Source organism: Fukomys damarensis, unplaced genomic scaffold (assembly GCF_012274545.1).
Source record: "Fukomys damarensis isolate Sample0158 unplaced genomic scaffold, DMR_v1.0_HiC HiC_scaffold_39, whole genome shotgun sequence".
Lineage (NCBI taxonomy): Eukaryota > Metazoa > Chordata > Mammalia > Rodentia > Bathyergidae > Fukomys > Fukomys damarensis.
In genome coordinates, this window is record NW_022900951.1 from 101,168,564 (window position 1) to 101,182,852 (window position 14,289).

The 14,289-nt window shown below is 34.1% G+C and overlaps 1 protein-coding gene across 1 annotated transcript in view; it reads right to left on the reverse strand.

The window, feature by feature from the left end:
• Tenm1 (teneurin transmembrane protein 1) overlaps positions 1 to 14,289 on the reverse strand; it is a 788,119-nt gene that overhangs the window by 274,397 nt on the left and 499,433 nt on the right. The window lies entirely within an intron of this gene.

Here is a 14,289-nt window from a genome sequence, read left to right on the forward strand (position 1 = left end):
TTGTTTTTTTTTTTTTTTTGTTGTACCAGGGATTGAATTTGGGTCTTTGCGCTTGCAAGGCAGGTCACCAAACCACTGAGCTAAATCTCCGGCCCAGTCTTTCCCTTCTCTTAAACTCACTCCTATTACACGTAGTTCATTCATTTTAGCCATTATTGACTGAGTTTTGGCTTTGTAGCTATAAGAGGTACAAAAATGAGTTCAAAGCTGGTATTGAATAACAGCTGAAGTAGGACAAGTACACAAATAATCATACTGCAAAGAAAATACGTGCTTTTGTTGTTCAAAGGAAGGAAGTGTTTCATGAAGGGATACTCCTCATCTCTATGCATTGTCTTTTATTTCTCCTTAGCACTTTTCATCATCTAGCATACCGTACATTTCATTTATTTATTTATTTATTTATTTATTGTTCATCTCTTGTTTTCCCCCAATGGAATGTAAACTCTGTAAAGGCATGGATCGTAGCTATTTGTCCATTGTATTATCCTTGGTACTCAGAAAAATGTAAGTAAATAGAGGCAGAAAATGTATGTGATCAATACATATCTATTCAATTACTAAATTAATGAATCATAAAAGTGTTATTATGGGACATGACATTGAAAATAAGAATTAGAGGAGAAAACGTATTTCATTTTTTTTCTTTTGGTTCTGTTTGAGACAGGGCCATGTTGTATGATTCAGGCTGGCCTTGAACTCACAGTGATCCTCCTGCTTCAGTTTCCAGAGTGTTGGGATTATAGGCATTTGCCTTCAAGCCTGGCAGAAAGAGTATTTCAACAGAGCTGTTGGGAAAGGCATTAGAATACGGAAAGGAGAACTTGAACCAAAAGAAAGAGAGAAATTATAAGATTAACACGTAGCATATGTGTGCGTGTGTGTGTGCGTGTGTGTGTGTTTCTATATCTATATCTATATATCTATGCTGTTGGAAATAGAACTGGAATAAAACAGTTGCTTCATATTCCATAGGGCCTTGAGTGCCAATCAAAAGGGATTTAGAAAATCCTGGAAGGCCATTAAAGTTTTTTAAGAAGAGGGAATGGCTGACAATGTTGTGCTGGGTTTGGTTTCTAGTACCAGAAGGAAGGAAGGAAGGAGAGATGGGGGGGTCTGGGAACATGAGGTAGACTAATATTGAAGTAGAAGTTAGGATGAACAGGATGTACATGAGGAGTGAAACAAAAGAATGATAAAAAATTAGAATAATGATTCATGCAACATGACAGGAACATTTAAATTTCGCATAAGCCTAAACAATTCATGTAGAAACAGTAATTCCAGTGAAAAATAACTTAGGTTAATGGAAAAAAAATATGACAAACAATGCAAAGGATGACTCTATAGCAGAGTTTCTCAAAATGTAATGTTTATATGAAAGGGGTCTTGTTAAAATACAAATTCGGATTTAGTAGATATGAAATCTGATATTTCTTATAACTTCCCAAGTGATGCCCATGTTGCAACATTCTAGATAGAGGGCATCAGATGTGAAAGCTAAGGGAGGATCAAAACTGACACCCTGCTTGTGAGTTTGGGCGATATGGACAGTGCTAACAGCAAATTTAAGAAACCAGGAAGGACTTGATTTGTGAAGAAAGATGTTAACTTTGGACAATCAGAGATTGATTATTCATTGTCATCTTTTCTATTTTTTATCTTCTAGCTTAACATGTTTCTGGGGAACAATGTGTTATCTGCAGTGAGGACAGAGGGATATGAGGAAAGAGAATCAGTTTGCCTTAATTTTAAGCAAGGAGGATTACACTTCAGGAGGGAAAGTTCAATTTGGCCTCATTTAAGGCTGCCTTTATATTTTTCAGCCATCAACTCTGTCTCCACATCACACAGTTTAGAAACACACATGGTCTCTGTCCTTTGTGTTCACCCGCTATAAAATTAACAGCCCATTAGGAAACACACCTGCAGTGACTTTATTCAGAGGCCAATGCCTTGCAGCTTTTAACTCCCTAAAATACCTCCATTATTGCTTTTTGTGTTAAGGCCAAGAGTAATAACTATTTTAAGAATGTTCACTGTTAACTGTTAATAATAGATTTCAAATGCAATTTTGAACATAATTATGTATTGCAGGACACATAATTTTGTGGAATTGACATTTATAATAAAATATGCCCTTTAAGATAATAAATGACCAACTGAGGACCTTTATTTTTCACTGAAAGTTACTTTATCCTATGTGATACAGAGCAATTTGGCCCCCAGAGGGCTGATTATACATTTAACTCGCAACATTCTGGAACTGACAAATGTCTTCAATGACCATATTTATGAGGACACTTCTGTTCCTAACTTAATGTTCAGTTTATTCACCTGCCATTTTCATTAGAAGCTTTTATCAATTGTTAAAATCCATCACTTGGTCAGGCCAACTATATTATAAATCTAAAACAATTAAAAATGCTCTAGGGTTAACAGATAACTGTTTTGCAGGTACTAAGAACAGCTTTTAATGAATAGATGCTGTCATTAAAAAATATGGGCAAAACTGCCTGATGGATATTAGTCTTTATATATTAGGCTTGGTAAATGCTACACCACTTTCTTCTGCACTTTAAAACATCACGTACTACATGATGAGGCTCCTGAAATGCTAGTCGCTAAATCAAGAGAAACTTGTGATTTTTGCTGTTTGAGTTAACTGCTCACTTCAATTACTGAATATCTAGATCACATATACATAGTTTATGAAAAAGATTTTTCAAATGAGATGGTCTTACCCTTTGAAGGCTTACATTACATTTAAGCCAAAGTAAGTGAACAGAGGTGACAATATGTGAATGAACTTACTTATATTAAGTAAATATAGCAAAGAAAGCTAGTTGTGGTTAATTGGTACAAGAGAAAAAAGTTCTCACAGTTCACAGATGGAAAACTTCTCAGTTTCTAAATTTTAGCGCTTTATACATCAGAAAGGAAGATATATCCCTGTTAGCAAATTACACAATTAAATAGGTTCCTCCATTCTATCATCTCTCAATTCTTATGGATTAAAATGTAGTGATTATAATTTCATGTGTCACTTCATTGTTTTCCTTACTGTAACTAAAGGAGGAGGAAATTAAAAATAAGGAAGGTGTATGCAGAAAAAAATCATACAAAATACGATTTTGGAAGATATTCTGTATTAATACAGGTAAGCGAAATAGATATGGCTTAACTTACTATCGACTCTGATTTTTTATCTGCAACTTTTCAAAAACAGAGCACTAATGTATAGTTTTTGAAGCATCCATGTTTCAACTATCTTTTAATCACTTCTTTGCTGAAGCGTATTAAAAAGGCGAAGAAGATCATGAGCTCTAGTAACAGAACGCTTTTCCTTGTACAAATTTAGAACAAATTGCAGCGAGCTATGAATCACATCCCACTGTGCAGTACTGTAGTTATCACATTCTCACAAATATCCACCAATCTAGTTTGAGCTAAGCACTCTCTTTACGTCTTGCAGCACAGGAATCAATTGCTGAGTAGGAAAAAACCAATGACAGATAGGCTCTGTTGAAGGGACGGCACACTAAGAGATCTTAGCTTTGTTTAAAAAGAAAAGATTAAGCTACCTGGAAGTTAAAAAAGGAGGCCCGGAACTGATGACTGCATTACTTATGAAGGCTTCACATATCTAGACTCAGACACTAAGTGACAGGTGACAAAATAATTATTAAGAACATTGTCTAAATAAAATTGTGAATAAATAACTCTATAATGAGTAAATAACTATAGTTAATGTAGCTGGACATCCTGTGTTCAATACTACTATGTGAAATTTGATGAAACATAAGTAGAAGATACTATCATGTGGTCATTAGAGTCCAGTTTTCAGTCTTAATATGAAAATATAACTAGGTTAGTGGATACCGTATTGCCCACAATAGCGACTTGAGTTGGCTTTTAAACATGCTTGAAAATTTCATGAGATATATCTGAGCTATCTTTTCCAAAGAAAAGAAAATCAATGAAAAGAAAAATATGCAAGGGTATATTTTATCTTCTATTTCATTCTATAGCATGTTTACAATTTTGAAAAGACATTGCTGTTGTCTTTAAGTTGAATTAGTCCTAGTGTGTGTCTCATGAATGAAGTTCCATCTTCTTTATGGTTTTTCAAATATAATATTAATTTCACAATGTCAAGACTTTGGAAAATTTAAAATATCAATTCTTTAAGAAAAATTGGGATTTGAAATCAATTTGTATTTTATGTAGTAAAAAACTATAAAGGGATTAAAAGGGAACAGCAAAAGGCTACTATTTCCATCTATGTAACATCATACAAAATTTCTTTATATGAGCTATTAAAAATACATATTAAACTCTGAATTTTTCATGGCAGATTATCTATTAAACATGCTTTTGTATCCATTATATACCCTAAGAGCAGTCAGGAGAAAGACAAGGAAGAAACCACCTTATACATTGTAGGTACTTTGTAAATACTGTTTGGATTAATTAATAACATAGATATGTTGATAATTTTTTCTGTGGATAGTAAGTGTGATCATTTGTTTGCATTTCATTGCAAGGTTTGGAGGGAGAAATCACTAAAACTATCTACATATGTAGGCCTTGGGGAATTCACTGTGAAAAATATGTTTATAAATAAAATCCCTGTGTCTTACTGACACTGATAATAGATTGCTGACTCTGTCAAAAAGTCTATTAACTAATCTTACATTAGAGAATCAGATTGTTGTACAAGTGTAAACAATTATGTTTGAGACATTGAAAGACTTGATTCTAGTACAGTAGCTTATATGGTATTATATATGCCTTAAATAAAAGTGAAATGCTAAAATCTTATTCTTAATTAAAGGACTTATTCTGAATTACATTCAACTCTGTATATTTGATTATTGACTGTGTATAATAAAAAGGAATGATTCTCTAAAAAAGAATTTGTTTAAATTTTGTTGTAAACACTCCCACATTCCCTAAAAGAGTTTAAAGTTATACAATTCTCATTAGGTCTACTGAACATTAATTAGTGGTCAAAAAATTAATTTCCAAGGAAGATCACAGACCAGGCAACTTAGCGAATTAGAATAACTCATCACACACACACACACACGCACACACACACACACACACACACACACAAATAAAAGGGCTGGGTTCAGTGTAAAAGCCCTCGGTTCAATCTTTAGTAGATCGTGAATAAAGAAATTTGTTGCCAAATTTAAGGTTCTTCTGACTGGATATACAACCCCATACAGTATAATACAAATTTCTAGAATGTTTTGTATGCTGATTACCAGTGGTACATGAATGCAATCTCTGCATTTCTTTGGTGAACACTAGAATTAATATAAAGCAAAATTTATAGCCCATTGTTACATATTTTAAAATTTATTCAGAGTTATAGATAAACACAGAAATAAAATATCTACTTAAAGAAAATGATGACACCAGTTTTCAATACTGAAATAGAGACATGAAATTACACATCCAAAGATGAAAATAAGGAAACATTTCTGGACTGTCTGAGTCGCTCAGTGCTAAAGCACTTGCCTGGCATGCATGAGGACATAGGTTTGACCCTCAGAACTGCAAAAAAATTTAAGAAAATTTAACAAAATTAGTTTTAAGATTAGTGCACTGAAACTATATAACATAAATGAAAGAAATTAAATATTTCTTAAATAAATGTAAAGACACTCCATGATTATGGATCAAGATTGACTGGTGTTTAGATGTCAGTACTTCCTAAATTGATATACAAATTTGCATCAATCCTTATCAAAATGCCAACCCTTATTTTGAAGGAATAACCAAGCTCTTACTGAAATTATATGAAAATTCAATGAACCTATAATACCTAAAGCAAGCTTTAAAAAAGAACCAATACACAGGTGTCATACTTCTTTATTAAACATTTTACTAGAAAGCTATACTTATCAAGACAGTAACTATTGACATTAGGATGGATATATAGATCAAAGTAATGGATCTGAAAATCCAGAAATGAAATCTCACATCTATCATCAAATTATTTTCAAGAATGTTGCCAAGACAATTTAATGGAGGAAGAATAATTTTTTCAACAAACAGAGATGGGACAATAAGGGACCCATAAGTAAAATAATGAAACTGCAACTCTCCCTCACAACATGTATAACAAATTAGTGGATCAGATATTTTAACATATAAAATTCTCTGATGAAAACTACATATGAATATTTGTAATCTGTATATGGCAATATTTTTTTAGGAATGACATCAAAAATGTAAAAACAAAAAAAAGATAGATACATTGGACTTTGTGAAAATTTAAAACTCATGCTTCAAGGAACATTATCAAGAAAGTGAAAAGACAGGCTACAAAGATACAACCACTGTAGAAATGAGTATGGAGATTTCTCAGAAAACTAGAAGTACAAACTCCATTTGACTCAGTTGTTCACCTTCTAGGTATCTTCTCAAAAGAATTAAAATATCGTATTACAGTGATTATGCATACTCATGTTTATTGCAGCACAATTTTCTCATAGATAAAACTCGGAAAGAATCTATGTGTCCATTGACAGATGAATGATAAAGAAAATATGGTATTTATACACAATGGAGTAGTACTGTGCTGTAAAGAAGGATAAACTTGAGTCATTTGTAGGAAAATGAATGTACCTTGAGACTATAATGTTAAGTGTAATAATGCAGACACATGAGCTTAAATATCCTATGATTTCTCTTACAGGAAAAAATAAATATATAAAATACGGAAAAAGAAAAAAGTTATTGTAATTCACCACAAACAATGTATCTAAAAGTGTACGCTGGAGAATCTATTCGGTATTTACACATGTGTGACTTATTTATTTCACTTAGGAGTTTATCCTCAATATGTATACATTTTCCTATGAATGAATCTAATTTCTCATTTTTTATGGCTGAGTAGTACATAAGATCATAATGATATAATGGACAATGTGAAATAGGAAGAAAGGGGCTAAAGCTGTAGGGAGAGTGGGAAGGGTAGGGGAAATGGAATAAGGGAAAAGAAAAAATATGAGAAAATGAAAAAATGGAAATGAAGTGTTTGTAAATGGGGAGGGGAGGAGGGGTGAAGGGAGGGCAGGGACAAGGGGAAAAAATGAGAACCAAGACCGGTCATGTAAACGTACAAGATCTCAATAATGAATGTAATTGTACTGTATGCCTAAAATGTACCAATAATCTCAATGAGGAAAAAAAATAAGTGTACTCTGACTTAATACGATTTCTTAAGTGTTAGATATATATCTTTTGCTTTATTAGTTTGGTTTTTATTCTGTATATGTAATAATTAGCTTTATAAAGACGTAAAATAAATACATTTAATGCTGGGAAAATAAATGAAGGGTTGGGGGAGAGGGGAAAAAGAATTGAAATGTCTTCTCTACATGGACCGATTTTCTACAAACAATTTAATCATTATGTAATGTAAATTTATACTAATAATAGTAAAATAAGTAAAAGCCAAACAGAAAAAAACCTAAATAAATATTGTGTATGGAAGATTATGTAGAATTATTAAGAAAGCTTAAAACTCAATAAGAAAAAGTCAAATAATCACATAATTGGCTAAGGACTTTAATAAGTATTTCCTCAAAGAAGGTAACTGAATGGCCAATAAGCAAAACAAAAGAAGTTTAACATCATTAGTCCTCATTGCCATGGAAATCAATTCTACACTGACATAGTAAGTTACACCTAGGATGATAACTAAAATAAAACTTCAGACTATAACATTTGTTGGCAAGAAGGTGGAGAAATTCCCACACATATACAATGCTGGTGGGAATGTTAAATGGTGAGCTGCTTTGGAAAACTGCTCATCAATCCCTCAAAAAGTTAAAAGGATAATCATAAGATTTTGGGATTTAGTTCAGTGGTTCCGCCACCTGCCTTTCAAGTGCAAAGACCCGAGTTCGATCCCTGCTACCAAAAAAAAAAAAAGTCTTCATTGCACTACCATGGCCAATTTGATATCCTGAATTGGTTTAAAATGGGGCTGGGGATTTAGCTCAGGGTGCTGCCCCCTGCCTCACAAACACAAGGACCTGAGTTCGATCCCAGGTACAAAAAAAAAAAACCAAAAGATTCTGTAATTCCCTTACTTGGTATATACACAAAAGAACAGAAAACAGATGTTCTAACAAAAACTTGTACATACCTGATCATGGCAGTACTATTCATAATAGATAAAAAATGAAAATCCATAAAAGGTGTATTAACTGCTGCATAGATAAACTGTGAGATACTCATTCAAAGGCACAGTACACATCTTTATGAAGGAATGTCATATTTATACATACTAAAACATGCATTAACCCTGTAGATATTTAAGTGAAAGAAGTTAATCTAAAGTGTTGCATATTATATAATTCTATTTACATATAATATAGAAATGTGCTAATCTACAGAGAAAAAATTCGATTAATGATTGTTCAGAAGTTAGGGGATGTGAGGACATGCAGGGAAGAATAATGCCTATGAAGCTTCTCCTTGGTAATTTAAAAATGCTTTAGAATGAAATAATAGTGATTTTTAACAACTCTAAAAATTATACGTAGTGAAAATCTCTCAGTTGTACATTTCCTTTTGTACTGCTGATCGAACGTGGGTCCTTGTGCTTGCGAGGCAGGCAGTGGAACCACTGTGCTAAATCCCCAGCCCTTGACTTGTACATTTTGAATCAATGAATTATATGGCATATAAGTTATACCTCAACAAAGCTGTTATAAAGGTATATTTACAAGGAATAAATTAACATGGCACACATATATACACACAAACTATAATGTACTGCCATAAAAATTCTAATACATTTCCAAGTGGTATTAGAATATCAACTGCTACATAAAAAAAAAATGAACTCTGGCCAGTATTTTTAATATGTGTGATTGGGAGAACACAGCAAAGTTGCCTGTTTAGTATAATTTATGTAGTGTTAGGTATTGCATAACAGAAATATGTAAGTTATTAAAATAATATCATTCTAAACATAGGGATGATAGCAAGACGGTTAACTGTAGCTCACTTTATCTAGCTTGTTATTCTTTACCCTAGAATGGAAGTCTCCGGAGGACAGAACACTCACATCTGTCTAAATTCTTGACAGTTGTTCTACTCACAGAACACTTAATAAAAATAATTCCATGATCTGCAATAATACATAAGATCCTAATAAGATTACTGATATTTCGAAATGGGAAGAAAGGAGCTAAAGGTGTAGGGAAGGTGGGATGAGTAGGGGAAGGGTAATAAGGGAAAAGAAAAAAATGTGAGAGAATGAAAAGATGGAAATAAAGTGTTTGTAGATGGGGAGGGGAGGAGGGGGTGAAGGGAGGGCAGGGGCAAGGGGAAAAAATGAGAATCAAGACTTCACATGTAGAGGTACAAGATCCCAATGATGAATGTAACTGTACTGTATCCCTAAAATGTACCAATAAACTCAATTAAAGCTGAAAAAAAAATAATTACATGATGATCTACCAATTACATAGTTGCAAGTAATGTGGGGTGGGGGGATTGTACAACTTCTCGCACATGTCCTCCAGTAAGAGAAACATTACCATATTGCTGTAATCTTTAATGTCTACCTTTTAGGAACCCATATAGTGTTCAAGAATATCAAAGTAAAACTTCTCAAAAACAAATTCACTGTAGCAAGTAACAATAACAATAATAAAAATAGATGTTCACATTTATTGAACATTTACTGTGTCCACTTTTTGAGCTCCTACCTCCTATTTCTGATATACATAACATAACTTTTATACCCAGTGTGTCATACAATTTGATGTCTTAGTTATCAATGAGGCTCTTTCCTACCCTTCTGTAGCCTCTGCAACTTTGGACCCTTTCCAATCTCTATTCTTACTAGTATCCTGGATCTCTCCCTCCCAATTGGCTTCTTATCTTTTTTATCTTCAAGCACAAATCTTTCTTCTTTCAGAAAATAGTAATACATTTGCCCACTTTTCTAGTTATCATAGTATTTATCTCTTTCCTTTCTTTGTCAGACTATCTCCATCTGTTACCTCTGTTGCTTCATTATGCACTTCCACTTAGAGTATTGCCATCTGCATTTTCTCCTTACCACTCTATCACACCATTATCCTAAATACATACTCTTAAACTCACTAGAACTCTTTTTTCTTGTTTCCCAAGTTCAAGCCAAACTATTTCTACAAAACAGTCCTCTGTTCTTTTGTCTTTAAATACCTGTCCATCTCATTTTTATTTCTGTACAACAGCAATGCATTCTGTGAATATGTCTACATGCTTCTTTTATCTCTCCTTGTTGTGTTTTAAATCTAAAATTTCACCCACAAGTCCCACGTGCACAGTTGTGCTTGTTTAGAAAGAGAGGATATAAAGTACTTGTAAATAGGGAAAGGTGGAGGAGGTGAAGGGAGGGCAGGGACAAGGGGAAAAATGAGAACCAAGACCTGTCATGTAAATGTACAAGATCCCAATGATGAATGTAACTGCACTGTCTACCTAAAATGTACCATTAAACTCAATAAAAGAACAAAAAAGAGAGGATAAATGGGAGGGTGACATGGAAGGATATATTCTGGTCCCGGCTCCTCATTTCTGCCTCACTGCTTCCTGTTTACCATGAGATGAGAAGCCTTTCTTCGCTATGCCCTTCCACTATGCACTTCTGCCTTGGAGTTAACCACCTTGGAACTAAACCCACTGGAAACTGTGAGCCAAATAAACCTGTACTTCTTTAAGGTATGGGGGTTGGGCATTGCATCCCAGAGACTGGAAAGTGACTCCTGTTTAATAGGAACCTCCTCAAAGGAAAAAGTTCTGTCTTGTGCTGCATTTTAAATCTTCCCATTGTACTTAAAATAGCAACAAGGATGTGATATCTTAAAGATCATGAATTTCTATATTTCTGAATACTAAAATTTTTATTTTTCTTCCCAATTATTATTTTAATGGAGGGTTTGATAAGGTCGGGCATCATTTCTCAATCAACTCAACTTTTTACTTTTATTTTTCTCTCTTCCTGAACCTACAGGAAGATGATCTATTTGTAGCACTGGTTGAGACAACCCTCTAGGGTATACAATGGAAACTGGAAAAATCAATTTAAATTCCTAAGGGAAAGTAGAGAATACAAGAAGAGTACAGAAATAAACTCATAATGTGAGAGGTATACAATTGATGTTAGATAGGTGGAAGCAAAGAAGAGATAGATGGTCATTATCTACAGAATTATGAAAGTTACATATGGAGATAGTACGAACTTCTGGATGAAATCCTGGAAGTTTAGGGCTTCATTTTTTAAAAGCAAATTTCACATTCAGAGAATTACTGTTGATTTCACAAAAAGGTAGTAAATGTTTGAATGTCCTCCAAAAGTAATACAGGCTAAAAGATATAAATAGATACTCAGCAGAATCAGATACACACATGGGTGACTCATACAAAGATCTGGTTCTTCAAAGAAAATCAAGATGTTATAAAGACACTGAAACTGCTAGAGAAGATCCTCTAGCTTTGGAAAGACTAATCCAGGAGGAAAAATACACCATTTTATAGGACAACACTTAGTGCCTCTGTCAGATGTAGATGACCAGGCTCGAGGGACAACAAGGCAGACCTACATTTTATGGCATCAGAGGATTAGTGAGTATTAGTTTAAAATAACTAAATTAAGGATTAAATTGAAATAAGAATGAAACATTAAACATATATGACCAAGAACATTTAGCATGAATTTTTTATATAATAAATAAGTTTATTTTTTAGCATAGGGAACTCTTTCCATAAATCGTTTTTAGAAATCAGGTCTCCAATATACTTTAGAAAAGCTTTTGTTAAATCTGAAGTATATTGATAAAGTGATTTAATATAGTTGAAAACAAGCTGCAGCACTCTAGCGGGCCTCTGAAACCCTGTGTTAGTGAAACATTTTATAGCATTATATGAAGCATTTACCGTAATTTGCCATCAATCTTTAAAAATAATAATGTTAAGCTCCCAACAATGTTGTCTTTGTTAGTGCATTACTAGTATTTTATTCATGTGGTTGGTTGCACTTATATGTATTATTCCCAATTCTACTACAATATCCTCGGACCTGGTCTCCTTTTGTAAAAGATACTGCAACTGTGGGTTGACTCAAAGGGCAGCTGAGTGTATTTTAATATTCACATGTCCCATGAACCATTAGTGAAGCATCACAGAATTATACTGCTTGAATGTGTTCCATATGAATGCACAATGATTACCTCGGTTCAGCTGATGCAGTTCTTCAGCTTGGTACCACAGAACGAATGTTTACCTACTGAGTGGGTCTGTGAATTAAGCGTCGGTGAAACCATAAGTAAATTTAAAATTTAATCTGTTATTCAAGACCCACAATTGCTATTGCGTAATTGCTCCACTGTATCTATGCCTCAGGAAAGATAAAACAAAGGGCGCACACAAGTTCACACATAGACACACACACACACACACACACACAGAGCAAGACGCTTCCACTAAGTCTACAATGAAAGGAAGTTGTAAAAGGTGCATTTAACTGAATTTTTAAATTCTCAAGCATACTTGTGTGTTTATCTTTTACTTTGAGGTTGACAGTATTCACTCAGCGCAAATCTTTGTTGAGAAATTTAATATTTGCAGTGTGTCTTAAGGAAGGGGTATACATTTGCATGGCTTGCATTCAGATCTTTAACCAAGGTCACTGTTACTTAAACAAGTGGCCTTGAGAAAAGAATTTTGCTTGAAAAGAAAACGAAGGGAAAGGAGGATTCAGCTAACTCTAAGGACTGACTGGATCTCAGTCTCAGCTCTGCTAGTACTTAAGTCTCTTATGCAAGGCAAGACACTTAACCCTCTTGTGTTTATTTTCAACTTTAAAACAAGGGTAACAATAGCTGCCACAGTATAAAACTGTTATGTGGATACAAGACATTAAAGTATTTTGAAATTGTAAATGCTCTCTAAATGCTGGTCATTATTGCTAAATGTATGTCAAAAAATCCAGACTTATAAGGCATAAAAGTGGGAACTAATTATTTGAATTACAACAGACTTCTCAGCAAGTACTATATTTTTTGAAATTTTTATTTATTTATTTTTTTGTACCAGGAATCGAACTTGGGTCCTTGAGCTTGCAAGTCAGGCAGTGGACCCACTGAGCTAAATCCCCTATCCTTTAGTAAGTACTTTAAATGGCAACTGTTATTTACAAACTTCACAAAGATACTTTTCACCACTTTCCTGGAGTATAGGCCTGGTTTTTACTTGGATGAGGAAATTGTTCTTCCCTAAATGTAGAAGTAGAATTCACTGACTCAACACAGAGAGCTGTAAGGGACTTTAGAGATAAGCTCCTCTTACTTATTACTGACTATTTAGGGTCATATGCTCAGGTTTCCTAGCTCAGTGCTGACATCACTGGAGGCCATTTATTCTGGTGAGAAGGTAAAAGGATTTCTGCAAAGCTAGCTCAGAAGAGATGGAGAGCTCATTTGCCTCCAATCACCATCTCACCATGCACAGGTGTGTTAGTCTTTTACAGCAAGAAACGGGGAAAGGTGGAATACAATGAAATAATGGACCTGTTCAGTTTATTTCATCTCTGTCAGGAACCAGAACTTCCTTCTCTTGCCTAAGGAAATGAAATTGGATTTGACCTCCTGGTGCCAGTATCTGCATATTCAGTCTATTCAGCTGGGCTGAGGAGAGGGGAGAGGTTTGCTATTTAATGTCCTATTTCTGAGGAGGTTTAGAGAAGCCAGTTGTCTCAAAAGAAAAAAAAATCTAACCTTCACAGTTCCATTTTGGTTGTATACTGAGCATCACCCCATGCTTGTCAAAGTCTTAACAGCTAATAAGAGAATGGATGGCCTAAAAAAGAACGAGGAAGGGAGTGGGAGGTTTAGCATAAATGTGTACCCTCTCCCTCATCTTATCTGGAGAAATTTCGTTTTTAGCTGTTTTACATTTAAATTTGTAATTTGTAGGTAAGATATGATTTATAAAAAGAGTTTCCTTGCCCAGGACTCTTGCTCCTCAGCTCCTGAAAGGGTTGAAAGCCAACTCCCTTTTTTTTTAGATGAGAAACTAGATCTCACAGAGATGAAGCTATCTATAGTCCCTGTCTGGTCTTGGCTAAAGCATCTTCATGGCATGGTGTAGATTGTCAAATCAATCAAGTGAGTGTTGTTTACATGGTCATATATTCCATAGACACTGGCTAGAAGGTTTATATAATTTTTTTTCAGCTGTGTGGAGATAGATCTTATAGGGTGAATT